The sequence below is a fragment of the Tenrec ecaudatus genome, chromosome 6 (assembly GCF_050624435.1).
Source record: "Tenrec ecaudatus isolate mTenEca1 chromosome 6, mTenEca1.hap1, whole genome shotgun sequence".
Classification (NCBI taxonomy): Eukaryota; Metazoa; Chordata; class Mammalia; order Afrosoricida; family Tenrecidae; genus Tenrec; species Tenrec ecaudatus.
The window spans coordinates 40,936,926-40,945,670 of NC_134535.1; the positions used below are offsets into that span (position 1 = coordinate 40,936,926).

Consider the following 8,745-nt stretch of genomic DNA (forward strand, 5'->3'; position numbering starts at 1 on the left):
TGAAATTATAACAATTTTGTTAGAAAGACATTCAAAACAGTTTTATTTAAAGGTGTCACATAGCTATGGCCAGGCATTTAGGCTTAAGGGAAGTAAAATTAAAAGAGGACACCTTTTCCCCCAAGTTAAGAACAATTTATTTCAAGCCAAGCATATTACTAAATAGCAACATTCCACTTGGTTAACAATAATTGGCAACAAAATAATTTCAACGCTGTAATATTCTGCCCCAAACCAGTTCTTTATACTGTTTAATAACCAAGATGCAAACTAATTTTGTTGTAACAAGCCTAGACCAATTCAATCAAATTATGTCCTTGGTTAGATATCCAGTTTCATTTAACGTTTTGAAAGCTCATTTGGCAGCCAGTCAAGTCCCTCATACAGACCAGTTCCTTGTGTAGCACAAGTGGCTTGAACAGACCAATATCTGTTACGAAGAGAACAGGGGCCTAATTTATCTGTTGTTTCACTGATGGCCATCACATTTGGCAAATCCTGTTTGTTTGCAAAAAGCAGCAGAACTGCATCTCACAACTCACTATGTCTTGACCACCAAGATCCCATACCGTGAAACAAATGTTCTTGCATTCTACTGTTTCTACATTAAAAACAATAGTAGGAATGGTGGTGACCATCTCTCCTAACTTCAGTTTATACAGAATGGTCATCTTGCCAGCAGCATCCAATCCAACCATCAAATGCGCACCTGCTTCTTGCCCAACAGGCGGAGAAGAGAGGGTCAGACCCATTGCAGCTGGGGCACTTGCGCTGGACAGGAGCAGAGGGGTTTGGGGCGTCCCGGGGCCTTCTCCTTTCACGCTCCCCGCAAACTGAGTGAGAAAGAAGGGGAGATTTGAGAAGAGAAGAGAGCAGTGGGGCGCTGCTTGCTGGCCGGTCGGTCGGACAAGGCTTCTGGACCCTGGCAGGAATAAGTGGGGCGAGGACCTACTCCGCGACTGGCACAGCAGCTCCGGCTCTGGTGTGAAGGTTCTGCTTGTGCCACGCGACTCCGGCGGCGGCCCAGCCTCCTCCTGACCATTGTGATCTTGATGGGCTGGAGCAATCTCGATAGTTGGCCAGTTGACCGCTCTGTAGACATGACTTGAATTTGTTTTGGGTGCAAGTATCTTGTTGTACTGGTTTCGTGGCAGAAATTTCTTCCCTGGCTTTTTGAAGGTTGATGGGGTCTTTTCCTTTGTATGCATTATTTGTCTTTTTGTCTTTACACTATTAGGATTTTATCCTTACCCCCTTATTGAGATTTTGTTTTTTAATGTTTTCTGTTGGGTCTCCAGCTGTGGCACACAGGAAGAGCTGATCATGATGATAATAACTGATAAAACGTGATGTAGGGAATACTGGAGTGAGGATGGGTGATGGGGAGGCCAAGGGGATTTGGAGAATAAGTAATGAAGGCAGGAGGGGAGAGAGAGCACCAGAATGGATTGTGATTGCACAATTTATTTTAAAGGCTATTTAACTGGGGCAGGAAGAGGGGGGAGGAGCGACTCTAGAATGAATGTACAATTCTCCTTGATATGATTGAACTATTGAATTGTGTAGTATGCAAATCATGTGCCAATGAAACTATTTTTAAAAAGAAGAAGAAGAAGGAGTGAGCATGGGAAGGCTTTGCTTTTCATCCTCTAAACATGCTATTAAGAGAGGCCGTCCCTGGGAGAGGACATCATGCTCGGGAAATTAAGGGTGATATAGTTATAGATTATTGTGCCAACCTGGCCAATAAACACATGTAGGTGTTTAATTGAAGGGTGGAGAGAGAAATGGCTCTGTGAGCCTCGCCTTTCGAGTTCTCGGGTCCCTTGCTTTGTGATGGTCGGACCAGGGTGCAGCTGCCTTAGCTAGTTCCCTGTTTTAGCTGGCAAGGCTCACATCTTGCAAGACATCCCTGAAGAGAAGCTATATGGACCTACCCCGATGCAGCCCTGGGTGCTGGAGCAGCTGTGTGGAGACCCCTGCCAGCGCTAAGATGATTACATATTCACTGAGTCGGCTTTCCTCCTGCAATTGGCGTCATTGCATGTGTTTTGTGAGATGGACGAGGACTTTTTGGATTGATGTCGGACATGTGGGTTAATGTTGGACTTGTGGACTTGGGCAGCACTGGGTCGGGATGTTTTCTTAATGTGCAGTTAACATTTATATAAAACTCTCTCTTTTACATGAGTTTCTGTGGATTTGTTCCTCTAAAGTACCCAGACTAATACAAGGGGTCAGAATCCAAGGGGAAGACTTTCAATGAGATGGATCAACACAATGGCTGCAACAATGGGCTCAAATATAGCAACAATCTTGAGTATGTAACAGGGTAAGGCAATGTTTGGTTCTGTTGTACTTAGGGCCACCTTAAAAACAACAACATCAATTTAGACACCATATCACTTCATAGATAATACAGATACTTTATAACAGAATATTCCTTAATCTACCGTCCCATTTCTTATCATGTACTGTCAAACACTTTACTTTCTGTGTGTTATAATCATTCAATACACTGTAATTACTATTACTTCTAAGTATTAACTATAAGATCAATTAAGAATAAAAAAAACAATTTTTAAAAGTTTAATTTGTTTTTCTGTTATGTTTTCCCCCCCAACCCCACCCCTTTTTAAAGATGTGAGTTTTACACATTCCTTCAAACTGAAGAACTTTTAATAAGTTTTACAGACTATATCTCTGCTGATAAATTCCCTGAGTTTTTATTTGTCTGATAAAGTCTTTATTTCTTTTCCAGTTTAGAAAATAGAAAAAAATGAGAATGAAGAAAATGTTCTTAACAATAATAAAATTGATTGTGGTGATGGCTGCACAATTCTTTTTAATATGTTTAAACCATTGAAATGTATGATATGGGAAATACATACACACACTCAACTGTTACACTAAAAAAAATGTGTAATCTCAGAAGCAGGAATGGAGATGGTATCTTACTATCATCAAAAAAGTAAGTCCAGGTGTCGAGCTAGTGCATGTGGGCCCTGCAATCTCTGATAGGAAAGGGAGAGCGATGAGAGTCCGACACAAGACAGCATCTGGTGGAATTCCCAGTGGTGGGTGAGTGAAGCTGAAATCCTCCAAACACGAGGCTTACCTGTGAATCTGGTGTTTCCAGGCACTTAATTGAGTAAGCTATCACTGAATGTGAAGCCAGTGACATTTTAGATGTGTTTATTATAGCACATAACATTTTCTTAGCTAATATAAAAAAGGGTACTGCCATAACAAACATAAAATATATCGCTATAGCTTAGTGGTTGTATGGTATTCAACAGAGAAAAATAAAGAAAACAGGTTGGAAGGCAGGAGAGCATTGTGTTACCATGGGAACACATTTGATAACTGTTGTCTGTGAAGTAGCTGGTGCCTGATGAACATAATGGTGGAGAAAAAAACTAATTGCGAACCTTCAGAATACCATAGCCTATATTAGCTATCATTGAATGCATTTAGTGAGCTATTCTAAGAAATATGTAGGCTTAGTCAGACAAAGGCTGTCAGGAAGGAGAAAGTCTAGAGATCAAGAGGCCCTCACAAATTGAAGTAAAACTCTGCTTTTGGACTCCAAGGCCATCAAATAGCCAAGGCCAGGTCAGACTTGTTGATTGAATGAAAGGGCTTTCTTGTTACAATGGTCAAATCAGGAGTGGCGCCTTCTCTTGCAGGAAGATAATCACTTGACATGAAAAAAAATAAAAAGGTCAAGTAAATTATTTGACATGAATAAACCAAATGATCAAGCTCTATATGGAAAATTGGCTCCCTGAAAACAGTATAGTTATAGGTGAAATGTTCATATTTTACATCAACAATTTGAAAGCTTAATATTGGATGTTTAAAATACTTCACTTTACACATGGTAAGATATATTTAAAAATATTTGGATGAGTTCATCTTTTTCTGGAAAAATAGTATTTTTAACAGTATTATTGGCACTTCATCCACATGTCATATAATTCAATAATTCAATAATATCAAGAGCACTTGTACAATTATCACCATAATCAAGTCTAATAATATTTTCTTCTTCCTCATATTCATTGTTATTCTTGTAATCATTCTTTTAATTGAGGCAAAAAATACACAACAAAACTTTCTCAATTCAACACCTTCTGCATGTATAATTTAATGTCATTGATTATATGTACTCTTTGTGTTGCACACCATTATGGATATGCTTTTTCTAATTATTCCACCACCATTACTGTAAGCTCGATGCTCCCTTAGCAACACCTCTTCCTCCTTCACACATGGCAACCATTGGTCCAGTTGGATTTCTTTTCCCTTTTTAGTCGTTTTCTTGATATAATATTCACATGTTATACACTTATTTAGTTAAATCATTTTTTAAAAGAGTCGCATATATATCATCACAATCAGTTCTAATGTTCCCTCCACCCCAAACAATATTTTTAACAATGTACATGCAACTTAAAATATTGCTTATAACAATTTATAAAATTTTTGAATTATCAAATTATAATTTTTTAACTAAAAACTTATGCCATCAACTCATAGTCTGACTGATAGACTTACTGTAGGGCAGATAAAATTGCACCTTTGGGTTTCTTAGACGTTAAATCTTACAAGAATGAATGGTCTCGTCTTTCTCCTGTGCAGGAGGTGGTTTATTAGAACTGCTGACTTTGGGGTTAGCAAATGAATGCATAACCCATGAATTCACTAGAGCTACAATATATCTAAATAGTTGAACCACTCATGGCAGCCATAATCCATATCTAAAATGGTAAAAAGTACACTGTGAATATTATGGCAATAAGTGTCATTCCCTATGTGACTCTTGCTGGCTCCATGTCCAGAGCAGTGAAGAATGGAGCACCTCACAGTCACCCGGAAACAATTAGTCTCGTGGAATAATGGACCATATAAGCCTCGGAGGCACAGAAAGCAAACAAGGTACCTTGAGAATGTCATTGCCTGTTTCGCATCATTCCTGTGTGAAACACAGAAGACAGTAGCACAAGAAGAGGGAGCGCATTTCATGGTAGGATTGAAAATGAAGGGTTTGGTACTGAGTGCCCTGCATTCTAATCCCCAATCCTCCTCCTTTCAGCTGTGTGATCTTGAACTAATTATTTAATCTTTCTGAGTGGCCAACACTGTACAATAGTATAGAGCTTCAGAGAATTTCATGACGATTGAATGAGCTAGATATGTAAACCATTTAGATGAATGGGGGATACCAGGAAAATATCCAAAACACGTTAGCTCCTATCACGTAGTAGGTTCTGAATATGACATTCTCACTACAAAAAGTTAATCTTTACAGATAAATAAACAATTAGTAAACACATGGATCTAGAGTGCACTCAGGACCTGCATGCCAATTTTGGTTGGCAGATTTTCTTTATTCTATAGCCACAGGCATTTTAGATGATGCTGGTAAATGCTGGGTGTTCAGTTCCGGCTCATTGCAGGCCTAGGTACAACAGTATGAAGCACACTGCCTGGTAAGTTATAGCAATACTTATTCACTAAACTCTGCAAGAAAAATTTTTCTAAACAATTCCAATGTTCTTAGATATGAAATAAATGTATATAACATCACGATAACATTACTTGTACTTACCCCTTGTTCTCGTTTTTCGTGGGCAAATAGTATCCTATATTCTCCAGTATTGTTGAAAATTGGCGAGTGTCTGTGCTTCATCGATAGTTGAAGATTTTGTGTAAGTGTATTAAAGAGTTGTTTGTGATCCTCTGCACTTTATTACCTTACCATGACTTGATTCCTACTCATAATGATCTCCTGAGACCACATCGAACTTCCCAGTTGGGTTCCCAAAAACGATCCTTTTTATGGGAAAAGCCCTCTCGACCCCCATTTTTTTGTCACAGAGATTGTGAAGAGACATGTTCAGACCACTGGATGGAGGCCAGCTTCCCTCCAAGTCTTGGTCCAAGTCACATAATAAGCCATCCTGTGTAATTATGGTAACAGTAATCCAATTCTGACTCTACTCTAACAAGCTGAACAAATAGAGCTGCAACATAGCGCTTTCAAGGCTGTAATGCTCACGAGGACAGACTGCCACATCTTTCTCCTGGTGAGTTCAAGCAGCTGAGCTCTTAAGGATTGTCCCCCTCCAAACCAAACTCACTGCCATCAAACCAATGCCAACTTCTAGTGACCCTACAGGTTTATGAGTTTATGAGCCTGTAACTCTATTGGTGGGTGTAGAAAAACCCGTCTTTCTCCTATGGAGTGTCTTGTGGTTTTGAGCAGGTGACCCTGAAGTTTACGGCCCAACATTTAACCTCTACATTGCAAGGGATCCTTAATTTTACTGTATATGTGTCAAATGTTTATCCATTCACCCAAAGAACACCAAACTCCCAATCACTTTGGCTACTTGACTGAGAAATGTCCCCATATGTGTCTTGGACTAGTGGAAGGATTGTGATTCCTGGATGGTAGGTATATTAACTTTTGCTAAAATATCTTTAGAATTTTCATAAGAATGACCATAACAGTTCATACTTCTCCCCGTAGTTCTTGCAGATCTCACTTAAATATGATTCTAGCCAACATTTGTCAGAAGAGACCAGTCCCTGGAAAAGGACATCATATTTGATCAAGAATAGGGTCAGCAAAAGAGAAAGATCTTCAATGAGATCGACTGACATGGTGACTCCAATGATGTGCTCAGACCAACAACTGAGAGGCCGGTGTGGGGGCAGGCAGGGTTTCCTTGTCTTGCTCATAGTGCCTGTTGTGGAGAATAGGAAATGACTCCGTGACATCTAGCTGCACCAACAACATTGCTAACAACTGACTATCAATTTTCAAACATTTAACTCACTATTGGGTTTAAATTTAGATGTCATGTATTTTTATTTTATTTTGCAATATCTAATTACTGGTAGATTTGGTTACCTTTGCCTATATGTGTTAGGTATTTATTTTAAATTCTGTAAATTTCCTTTTCATATATTTTGCTCTTCCCTGTTTCTTGTTAATATAAGTCCCTATCTTGTATATATTATGAAATTAAGTTAAATTTTAAGTGAAAATATTTCACATTTTAAGCTCAATTTCTTCTTACCTTTTATAGTCCCTTCCAAAATGTACTGCTCTCGCATTGATGGAAACTCATGGCAACACCCTAGGACAGGGTAAGACTGGCCTGTGGGTTTCTAAGAATTTCAATCCGATGGGAGCAGACAGCTTCATTTTTGTCCTGTGGACCAGCTTGTACATGCACACGGAGGACCGCGAGGCTGGCCATTCAATGTATAGCCCACAGAGCTCCTTTAACCCCCTATAGCAAGATAAAATTTCTTTTAATTCTTACTCTAAATTTTCAGTGCCTTCTCTTTTAAATTCATTTAAATCATCCTCAATTCTTAATGATACTCTCAAATTCCTTCTTCCCTTTTGTAAAAATTATCCATACCATTACATACTAACAAGCTATATTCAATATCCTGCCCAGTACTATCATTGACTTTCTAAACACTGCTACTTCGGCTTTTTCCTTCTTACAACTGCTAACTGATTTATCTCACTTGCATATCTAAATCCTCCTCACTTCTTGTTCATTTTGTCCATCCAGAAGGCTTCTTTACCTCCCCAAGTCTGGCTCTGTAGCCCTGTTTTCTGCTTACATAACTTCCGGAATATATTCTTGCAACATCTGTCATATTAGCCCTGTTATCCACATGACCTCTTGGAGGAAACAGTGTGACTTCATGCATCAAGGCCTGCTGAAGACTCCCTTATTCTTTGACTGTGGTAGGGACATAATTTCATGTCAGCTTGATCAATAGAGTGGAGGGGTGGAGTCTAGCCTGTTAATCAGGTCACAGCCTGATGCTGCCTCATTGTGGGTGTCGCCTCTTGAGGAGGATTCCAGAAATTTCCTCTCTCTCTAGCTCCCTGGAGGTGGGCCTCACCCTTTCTCAGCCTTTATCTTCCTGTTGACAAGCCATGCGGAGACTTGCTGACACCCGCGAAGGAGTCTCTCTGCGTCGCCTTCCTGTTGAAGGGACACACCCAGCAGGCGGGAGGAGCCACGTGGAGGCCCATTCCAGTACTGAGACGCCTTCACCACCATTGGGTCGACAGTCTTTGCACCCACGGGCCTATGATTTTCCTGAATTTTGCATCATTGCATGTGACTGTGTGAGTCTAAATAAGAATTTCTGGACTAGTAATAGACTTAATGGGCTAATATTGGATAGATGGTCTTGATCTGGACTTGGCTGTGAATATTCTTATTATACAAATACTCTGATATACAGCTCTTTCTTTTTTTCATGATAAAACCATCTCACTATTTTATTTATTTGTTAAATAATTTTATTGGGGGCTCTCACAACTCTTATCACAATCCATATATCCATCCATCGTGCCAAGCACATTTGTTGCCATCATTATTTTCAGAACATTTTCTTTCTACCTGAGCCCCTGGTATCAGCTTCTCATTTTCCCCCACCCCCACTCTCCCTCCCTCAAGAACCGTTGATAATGTATAAATTATTATTATGTTGTCATGTCTTACACTGACTGGTGTCTCTCTTTACCCACTTTCTGTTGTCCATCCCCCTGGGAGGGGATTATAGATAGATCATTGTGATCAGTTCCCACTATCTGTCCCTACCTTACCCTTATCCAATCTTGGTCCTGAGAGTTTTATCTGTCCTGGATTTCCTGTGTTTCCAGCTCTTATGTGTACCTGTGTTCATGCTCTGGTCTAG

General features: G+C 39.7%; 1 pseudogene; it reads right to left on the minus strand.

The window, feature by feature from the left end:
• Positions 1-243: 243 nt before the first annotated feature.
• LOC142450785 (ADP-ribosylation factor 4 pseudogene) lies at positions 244-752 on the minus strand (annotated as a pseudogene).
• Positions 753-8,745: the final 7,993 nt, after the last annotated feature.